Below are 9064 nucleotides of genomic sequence, written 5' to 3'. Positions count from 1 at the left end.
GGGAGCACTCCAGTGCTCCCCGGAGCCCCCAGTATGGTCCAAGCGTGAGGTCTGGGCCCGCCCACCTCTGCTGCACCCCCATGGGCTCCTCCCTCCTCCCCCGTCCTAGGGCCCAGCTCATCCCCCCCCCAGGGCCTTGGCACGTCTGTTTCCTCATCGAGATACGTCCCTCTCAGTGCCACCTCCTCGTCCGGTCGGACATTCACTCGAGAAAGCTCTGTTGTGGGTCACCTCTACGGTGTACATCATTCTGGCACGGGGGTCTGAGGCGGGGTATTCCAGTGGGAGGGACAGATCACGTGCCAGAAGCAGGTGCCCTCAGGTGGGGTGACCACCGTGGAGCATGGAGCAGGACGAGGTAGAGATGGGAGCAGGCAGGGTGTGAGGGATAGACAGGAAGTCAGGCGGTCGGGGGGCAACAGGCCACGCAGACAGCACCGTGCCTTACTTTCCTCACGGCACCTGCCACAGTCAGAAGACGGGCCGTGGCTGGGGGCCCGGGACCCAGGACCCTGTGTAGGGCACAGCTGCCGGGGTGGTGTTGGCAGAAGATGTCAGTGCTGCTAGAGCCCCCACCTGCAGGGACCCCGTGGTAGAATGCCCGGATGGGGAGGGAGGGAGTGGCCACAGGCCTTGCCACGTGTGGGCTGCAGAGCGGGGACACGTGTCCCCAGCCCAGGAAAGCTCAGGTGGGGACAACAGCAGGAGGAGGGTCCCACGGCCCACGGCCTCTCAGGGGTCTGGCTGTCACTCCCGAGACCTCCAGGGCCCCCTTGGGGGGGGAGGGGCAGGCCTACCTGGGACAGCAGTGCTGAAGGTCCGGTCAGGCTCAGAGGGTGGGTCACATTCCTGGCGGGGACAGACAGAGACAGGGATTGGGAGGGAGCGCCACACGCAGGCCCAGGCTCGCTCGCCCTGTGCCGCGCATGGACGGGGGTTGCAGAAGGACCCCAACCAGGCAGGGTGGGGGAGGCCGGGCAGGGGCTTGCGCGCCTGTCTTCCGTCTCTCACTCCTGGCCCGGTGCCAGCCTGCGTTCCCATCGCCTGGAACCTTCCCCGGCGGGTATCTGGAACCGTAAACAGTAACACAAGTGACCAGGGCGGCCTCCCAGGTGGGCCCGGCCCAGAGCTGACATTCCCGCAGCGATCCTGTGTCTACTTGTCCTCGTCTGTCTCTCTGCGGGGGCGAAGTCTGTCTGGCTCGTCCAGCTCTGGAACGGCAGCCGCCTTTGTAATACCCCGAAGCGTCTGTGTGCCAAGCACGTGAGCGGTTCGTGCTGGAATGAGCCAGCATCACGGGTCTGGCAGACACACACCAGCCACACTGTTTTCCCGCGGTGGACAGGGGGGCGGCTCAGGCAGCAAGCTGTCATTCTCTGTCCTGGAGGCTGCATGTCCAAGGACCACCCTCTGTCCTCCCCCCCCCCGCCCCGCCATAGTCCTCACCTGGCCCTCCCTCTGCGTGTATCTGTGTCCTGATCTCTTCTCATAAGGACCCAGTCGCATTGGGGTCGGACCCACCCTTGTGACCTCATTTTCACCCAATCGCCTCTGTAAGACCCTGTCTCCAGATGCCATCACGTGCTGGTGCTGGGGCCACTGTCGCATGCTGATCACCTGGCCTGTTCTCAGTAAGGGTCCCATCAGAGGCTGGGCCCAGTGCCTCAGGGTGTCTCCTCCATCCGCCCTGAGGCACCTCGCCTGCTCTCTGGCCTCCATAAGTCACACGTTTGGGGGCTGTGGTCAGAGTTGCGCCTGACCTCCCCCCTGCTGGGCTGGTTCCCTGGAAAAAGTCCCTTACCCCTGTTAGCAATGGGATGAGTACCTTTTTCCCCCCAACGCGGGGACACAGTTAGGCCAGGATATCAACATCAGCTCTTCTGACCCAAAGAGGCAGCAAAGGCCTTGTGGACAGGCCAGCGCGTGGTTGGAGGCTCATTGTCACTGTTTTGAAATTATTAACAAGTTACGAGCAAGGGGTCTGAGTTTCGATTTGTGCCGGGCCCTGTGCCTGTCCTGCCCTGACGTGCCCGGGCCTGTGTGGCGGACTGAGGGGGCCGGGCAGGTTCAGGGTCCGGACGTTACCACCATGTGGGTAAAGAGCCTGCTGCCCGTGGACGTGCCCGCTGGGCTCGGAAAAGGCAGTATTCCTGGCCAGAGACTCAAGATAGCAAATCAGGACTGGAGATCCCGCCCGTAATCTGAACTGGACCGAACTCATGCCTCATATGCGTACCTGGGACAGGCGCTCTGTGCCACCGACTGCGACCCGGAGCTTCGAGCACAGTTTTGAGGGCTGCACCTCCGCCGATTTTTACGGGACTCTGAGAGCCCGTCTCGGTGGCCTCTCGCAGGGGCCGCAGGGACGTGCAGAGTTTCCCCAGCCGCCACCCACACACTGGCCCCAAGGTGCTTGATAACAGGTGAACCCGCACGATGTGTTCACGCAGCCCAGCCAGGGCACCTCAGCCCCCCGGAGAGAAATACCCCGCCAGCGGAAGCCCGTTCCCATGTGATGAGGACAGCTGTCCGCCCGTCCCAGAGCCACCGCTCTGTCCCTTTCTCAGCACGCACTCCCTTTGTGACCATCCTTTGTCTAGTCACTTGCTCACTGCCTGCCGCCCCCACACCGTGTGTGTTGGGGGCAGGTCTGTGTTGTACACGGTGAGGCCCAGGTCTACCAGGGCCGGTGTGGGGGCGGTTGCCAAGCACCTGCAGATTTAGAGAATAGGACTTTGAAAATGAACCAAACATTCAGTATCTAAGGAATATTTTGAGAAATAACGTTATAGCCACAGATTGGGATATCATCCAGACAATAAAAATGACAAGTACAAAGCTGGTGGGTAAACCGGTGAGTATTCATTTAAATTAAATTTGCTTAGGGGCGCCTGGGTGGCGCAGTCGGTTAAGCGTCCGACTTCACCCAGGTCACGATCTCGCGGTCCGTGAGTTCAAGCCCCGCGTCGGGCTCTGGGCTGACGGCTCAGAGCCTGGAGCCTGTTTCCGATTCTGTGTCTCCCTCTCTCTCTGCCCCTCCCCCGTTCATGCTCTGTCTCTCTCTGTCCCAAAAATAAATAAACGTTGAAAAAAAAAATTAAAAAAAATAAAATTAAAAAAAAAATAAATTAATTAATTAAATTTGCTTATTTGTATATTTACATTTACATATATAATATCTATGTACACACACATACATATATAGAGGACATATATATATATATATATATATATATATAAAGAAGGTATATAGAATGTACATGCACAGGGTACATACAAAAGGAGAATATGTGTATGTGTATGCATACACGCACATACGCGAGTGTGTGAATATGTGCACACGTATGGGTGTGTATGGGTGTGTGTACATGCGCAGAGAGAGAGAAACACCAGAAAAAAAAACACTGAATGGTGAAGACAAGCTGTTAGAGCAGGGATTATAGGTGACTTTTCTTTTGTAAAGTGTTCCATCATTCAGACTGTTTTTAAATAACTGTGAAAGTCCGAGTCTTGAAAGGCACTCACTTCGTGCCGGGCACGCGTGCCTAGGGCTGGGAGCCCATGGGTGGGGATCGCCCACCCCCCGGCTGGAGCCCAGGCCTGCCAGTCTCCACAAAGCCTGTGCAGGAGGGAAAGGGTGGACAAGTGAACGAATGAGTGAGCGAGCACCGCCTTGCCATCCCACGGTACAGAGTGGTGTTTCCCACTGCAGAGCTGGGGCTTTGGCTCCCTGTTCCCTGAAGAGCCCTCACCCTGCCAACGGGCACCGACCTTACACAGAGGTAAGAGGCAGCCTGGGAGACGGTGGGGCAGCGGCCCTGCCACAGCTACACGGGCGCTTGGGAGGGCAGGGTGGCACACCTCCATGCGGGGCCATCTGGCCCTGGCTGGCACCTCCACCGTCCCACCCTACGTTCCCAGGCTTTCTGGTTGGGCCCCAAACACCCTACAGACCTGTCCCCTTCTCTCCCATCACCACTGGCCAGCACTACTCGTGCCTCTGACGATAGCCCCCCACCCCCACTGCCTCTGCCCCCTCCCTTCCTTTCTCCACCCAGAGAAACCTTCCAGAAGCCCCATCAGAGGAGGGGATGGGGTGGGGGGCACGTGGGGCCATTTTACTGATCTCTACTCAAGTGCACGCAAAACCCACCCCAGCGAAATGGGGAAGCCAGCCCAGGAGCAAAGACAAGACCCCACCGACAGGCCCTCCGGCCTCCCCCAGGCTGCAGGCAGGTGATCACAGCTGCTAATTCAGCCTGCAGCCGCATCTGCTGCCAACCTTCCCAGAGGACACATCTCAACACTCACTGTTGACCCACGCCACCTCCCCGGGTGGGTCCCCGTGTCAGACTCTGTACCCTATTTGCAGCACCCGCGTCTCCCGGTGGCCCGCAGACCACGAGCCAGGGGCAGGCAACCCTGCAAGGGGTCTTCCTTGTGGCTGAGGTGCAGGCATTCTGGATGCTTCCACAGCGGGTGCAGACGACCAGGTTGGGCAAGTTCAGGGCCGGGGTGGGCAGGCTGGGGGTCTCCCAAGATGTCTGCAAGCCAACTCCCATGCCGCGGCCTTCAGAAGATCCCCAGGCCAGCGTTGGGTGGTTCTGAGGCCTCAGCAGATGTGCCTGCCGGGGACCCTACCTCAGTGGAGGGGAGGGGGCCAGCTGGCGGAGGAGTAGGTGCGGCCCCTCCGTCACCCCAGCAGAGGACGGGAGGTCTGTTCTTGGGGCAAGCAGAGTGTCTGGACCCGAGAGAGCCACAAACAGTCGAGGCAGCGGCTCCACACGGAACGCGCGTGGCCAGGTCACCACAGGCAGGACGGTGAATGTCGGGACTCATCCCATCTCTTCATTCAGCTCCAGACAAGAGACTAGAAGCTTCTTCCCTTGAGTCTGACCGGCCTAAAAGGACAATGTCCCGGAGCGGGGGGGGCCCGACAAATGGCCCCACAAGCTCCCCTACCAGGCTCAACGACTGTAAATCCCCTGTCACAGCCAGAGGCCTCACTGCTTAATCACAGACACCCAGGGCCCCCAGACATTCGGAAGGCCTCTAACATGGCTGAGACCAAGACGAACAAAAAGAAATAAGGCTGAGTGGATGAAACAAGAGAGGGAGGGAGGAGAGAATGGTAAACAATTAAATGAAACCAGCAAGACCCTTAGGGATTCTGGCCCTCTATCTACGAAACAAGAATAAAACTCTTGTTAAAAGAACACTGAGAGGGGCGCCTGGGGGGCTCAGTCGGTTAAGGGTCCAATTTGATTTTGGCTCAGGTCATGATCTCATGGTTGGTGAGTTCGAGCCCCACGTTGACAGACAGCTGATTGGTATTCTCTCTCTCTCCCTCTCTCTCTCTCTCTGCCCCTCCCCCACCTTCAAAATAAAGAAAGAAACTTGCAAAAAAGGAACATTCAGAGAACAGCAGCTCTAGGAAATCTTAACTACGCCAGCGGAAACAAAGAACTTCACACAAGATTGGGATGTCAAGGGAGAGAGATCTCTCTCCGAAAGCAGAGCGGCAACGAGCTGAAAAGAGGAAAGGACAGGCCATATCCAAGGCGATCGGCACCCCCGCCCGGAAGTCCAAGCTGTAAGTGGCAGGGGCTCCAGGAAGAGGAAATTGTCCCAGGCAGAAAACATGCACTTCTGCGCTGGGAGGGGCAGTGCGGGCCCAGCCCCGCGGTGGGAAGCAGGACCCCCCGGGAAAGGAAGATTCTACGGGCTCCCGGAGAGAGAATACCGGGTCGTGTGCAAGCGAGGAGGTGTCAGAGAGGCTTTGACTTCTCAACAGCAACGCTGGGAGCAACAGAACAATGGAACAGGCCTCGGCACTTGTGTAGGAAGATGCTTTCTTACCTACGACTCCGTGTTCAGCAGATCTTCGTTCAGGCGTCAGGGTAGCGTAATGCCACTTTCACACACGCAGAGCCTCCCTCGGGTGCCGGATCAGGAAGCTCCTAGGAGATGTGCCCTGCCCACATCTGGGAGCTGGTGGCCCTCAGGATCACCAGGGCCACTGACGGTGGCAGAGATCCCAGGGTGACAGCTGTGCACCTGACGGTGATGGCCGCCATCCTCGCTGGGGCAGCAGACCTCGGGGCACAGTCTGAGCACTCTCTTTCCTCAGAAACACATTGTCCCCACCATCGTTCCATCTTCTTCGTCTGGGGGCAGAGGGGCAGGTGAGTGGCCCAGACTCCTATCTGACCTGACTCGGTGTAATCGTGACTGATAAGGCTCCTAGTTCCCCTCTGGGGTAACAGGAAATATGTATTTGTCTTTTTTTCTCCCAGATTTCTGACACAAGAGCTCCTAAAACCCTGGGAATCTCCTCACGTAGGGGGCTGAGAGGAGCACTTTTTGTTATTCATAACAAGCCCCTTCCAGCCACACCTGAGATTGTGCCAGCGAGTGGACTGTTGGGGGATGAGGGCTGGTCACCAGAAGCAACCAGTGATCAGGGAGTGGGGACTTTCAGCCACCCCCAACCTCAGAGAGAGGTGAAGGGCCAGAGATTAATCACCAACGGTCAGTGGTTTAATCGGTTGTGTTAACACGCTGGATATTCCCTAAAAACTCTAAGCACAGGGGGTGGCACACTCCAACTCCGTGGGACAGAAGCTTTTGCACTTGGGACCCTTCTGGACCTCGTCATCTGGGTGTTCATCTGCGTCCTTCGTCATACCCTTTACAATAAAGCACAGTAGGTAAAGTGCTTTCCTGAGTTCTGCGTGAGCTGCTCTAGCAAATTATCTCGCCTGAGGAAGGGGAGTCCTTGGAACCCCCAATATGTGGCCAAGTCAGGCAGAAGTGTGGCTGACCTGGGGACCCACTACTGGTCCCCTGGCGACCGCCTTGCCCATGCCTTCCCTGGAAGGGACTGGTGGTGGCTTTAAAACATGTCAGCACGTTCCTTGCTATCCGTCTCTGAGAAGGGCAGCTTTATACCTCATAGCTCTCCCCTTGAGCGTGGGCTGAACTTAGCCACTAGTTTCTAATGAATAGGATGTGCCGGGGGCACCCGGATGGCGCAGTCGGTCAAGCAACCGATTCTTGATTTGGGCTCAGGTCATGATCCCAGGGTGGTGAGATCAGGCCCCGTGTCTGGCTCTGTGCTGACAGCTGGTTGGGATTCTCTCTCTCCTCTCTCTCTGTTCCTCCCCTGGCTCCTGCTCTTTCTCTCTCTCTCTCTCAAAATAAATAAATGAACTTAAAAAAAACAAAAACAAAAACAACAGTGCTGGTCATGCCATGTGTGACTCCTGGGGTCAGATCATCAGGAGCACTGGGGCTCTCCCCGGGATCGCTTTCTCTGGGGAAGCCGGCACCGTGTTTGAACACGTGCAAGGAGCCCTGTGGTGAGGTCCCACCCACAGCCACGTCCACAGCCACGTCCACAGCCACGTGCAGTGTGATCCCAGAAGCGGCCCCTCCAGCCCCAGTCGAGCCTGCAGATGACGCAGCCCCAGCTGACTGCAAACTCACGAGAGATCCTGAACCAGAACCGCCCGTGAAACCACTCTCAAAGCCTTGGCTCTCAGAAGGAGATACCAAATGCATGTCGCTTCACGGGCCTGCAAGTTTTGGGGCACTCTGTCACAGAGCGACGGGATCTGACACCATCAGCTCTCAGGGAGACGGGCAGACGGTGGCCCAGAGACCGTTCCACTTGGCTGGGAGCCCTGAGCCAACAGTGGCTACAGCGGCCTTTCCTTGCCCAGTGACCCTTGTGTTTGCCACTTGGCTTTTCACAGCTAAACCATGTGTTTTTAGGCACACACACAGACGCACACACACGTGTGTAAAACTAGAATGTTCACGCTCTCCATCCTGGGCACAGAGCTCACTGTGTTCTCACTTCCACAGCTAAATAAGACGCATGGTCTGTGTTCACACTCACCACTCGCCAGGCCCCCTGCCAATCCCAAACCTCTACTCTTTCCCCATATTTCTTTTTCTGTGGAAAGAAATTAAAGATGTTTTGTCTTACCCTCTTCATTCATTCCTCCCATCATCGTTATTGTCCTCGTTTGTGATGCAAACACTCAGCAGGAGTTTTAGGCACACAGAAGAATCGAAGAATGGTCAACAGGTGCCAGGCTGGAGGGTGGGGTTCCAGGACTCATCGTCCTGCAAAACCCACCTCTGCTCTCTGCGACTAATACCTCCCGGTTTCTTCGCCCCCAGAAGAGAATGATTTTAGGCAAACCGTTAACGGAACATAACACACATGAAGAAAATGCACAAATCATAGGTGGTCAGCTTGCTGAGTTTTCATAGTGCACACAGTATGTCGCCACTCAGCTCAAGACACACAGCGTGACCTGCCTGCCAAGGCTGTCGCCCCGGGTCAGGGCTCCCGGGATGGTTGCTTTGCCCCAGAGCCCTGGATTCGGTTCCCAGGGATTGTCACGACCAGGCTCCCCGAGAGCAGCAGCCGGTCTGTTCCACTATCCCGGCTGGGTCCCCACGCCTGGGGGCCTGACTCGCAGGAGGGGCTCCATCATTCCACCTGACCCTGGCAAGGTGGAGGCCGCCGTCCTGGCCCAGGTCCCACCCCCACGTGATGTGGGTTTTCCAGGGGTCCAGCAGATATTTGCGGAAGTAAGGAAACAATGAATAAATGAAGGCTGGCTGCTTTTCCTGATCGAGCAGCCGTGTCCTCTCAGTGGGCCCGCGGCTGAAGACTGAAGGCCCTCCCTGGGTGCCTGAACAGGAGGGAGGGGTCCCTGGGCTCCCGCTACCAACTTCCAGAGAAACGGAGTTAAAGCCGACCCGGCCCGGAACTGCAAACACTCCGGGGTGCGGCAGGGGGCTGTTTGTGCGACCCCCGCCCCCAGGCCTCCCCTCCCGCCCGGGAAAGCTTTGCTGCAGGTTGACAGCGCCTGGACCACAGACGCGGATCCCGGGTAACGCGGCGCGTTTGCCGGATCCGACAGGTTTGGGGACCTGAACAAGATGCCAGGTCGGGCCGAGGTCGCAGGGTCCCCGGCGGCAGGGGTGCTGCCCGGCGTCCTCGGACCCGGGCCTGAGCCCGCCCCGCGCCGCACTCCCCGCCCCG

The sequence above is a fragment of the Leopardus geoffroyi genome, chromosome C2 (assembly GCF_018350155.1).
Source record: "Leopardus geoffroyi isolate Oge1 chromosome C2, O.geoffroyi_Oge1_pat1.0, whole genome shotgun sequence".
NCBI lineage: Eukaryota > Metazoa > Chordata > Mammalia > Carnivora > Felidae > Leopardus > Leopardus geoffroyi.
This window is presented reverse-complemented; position numbering follows the sequence as displayed.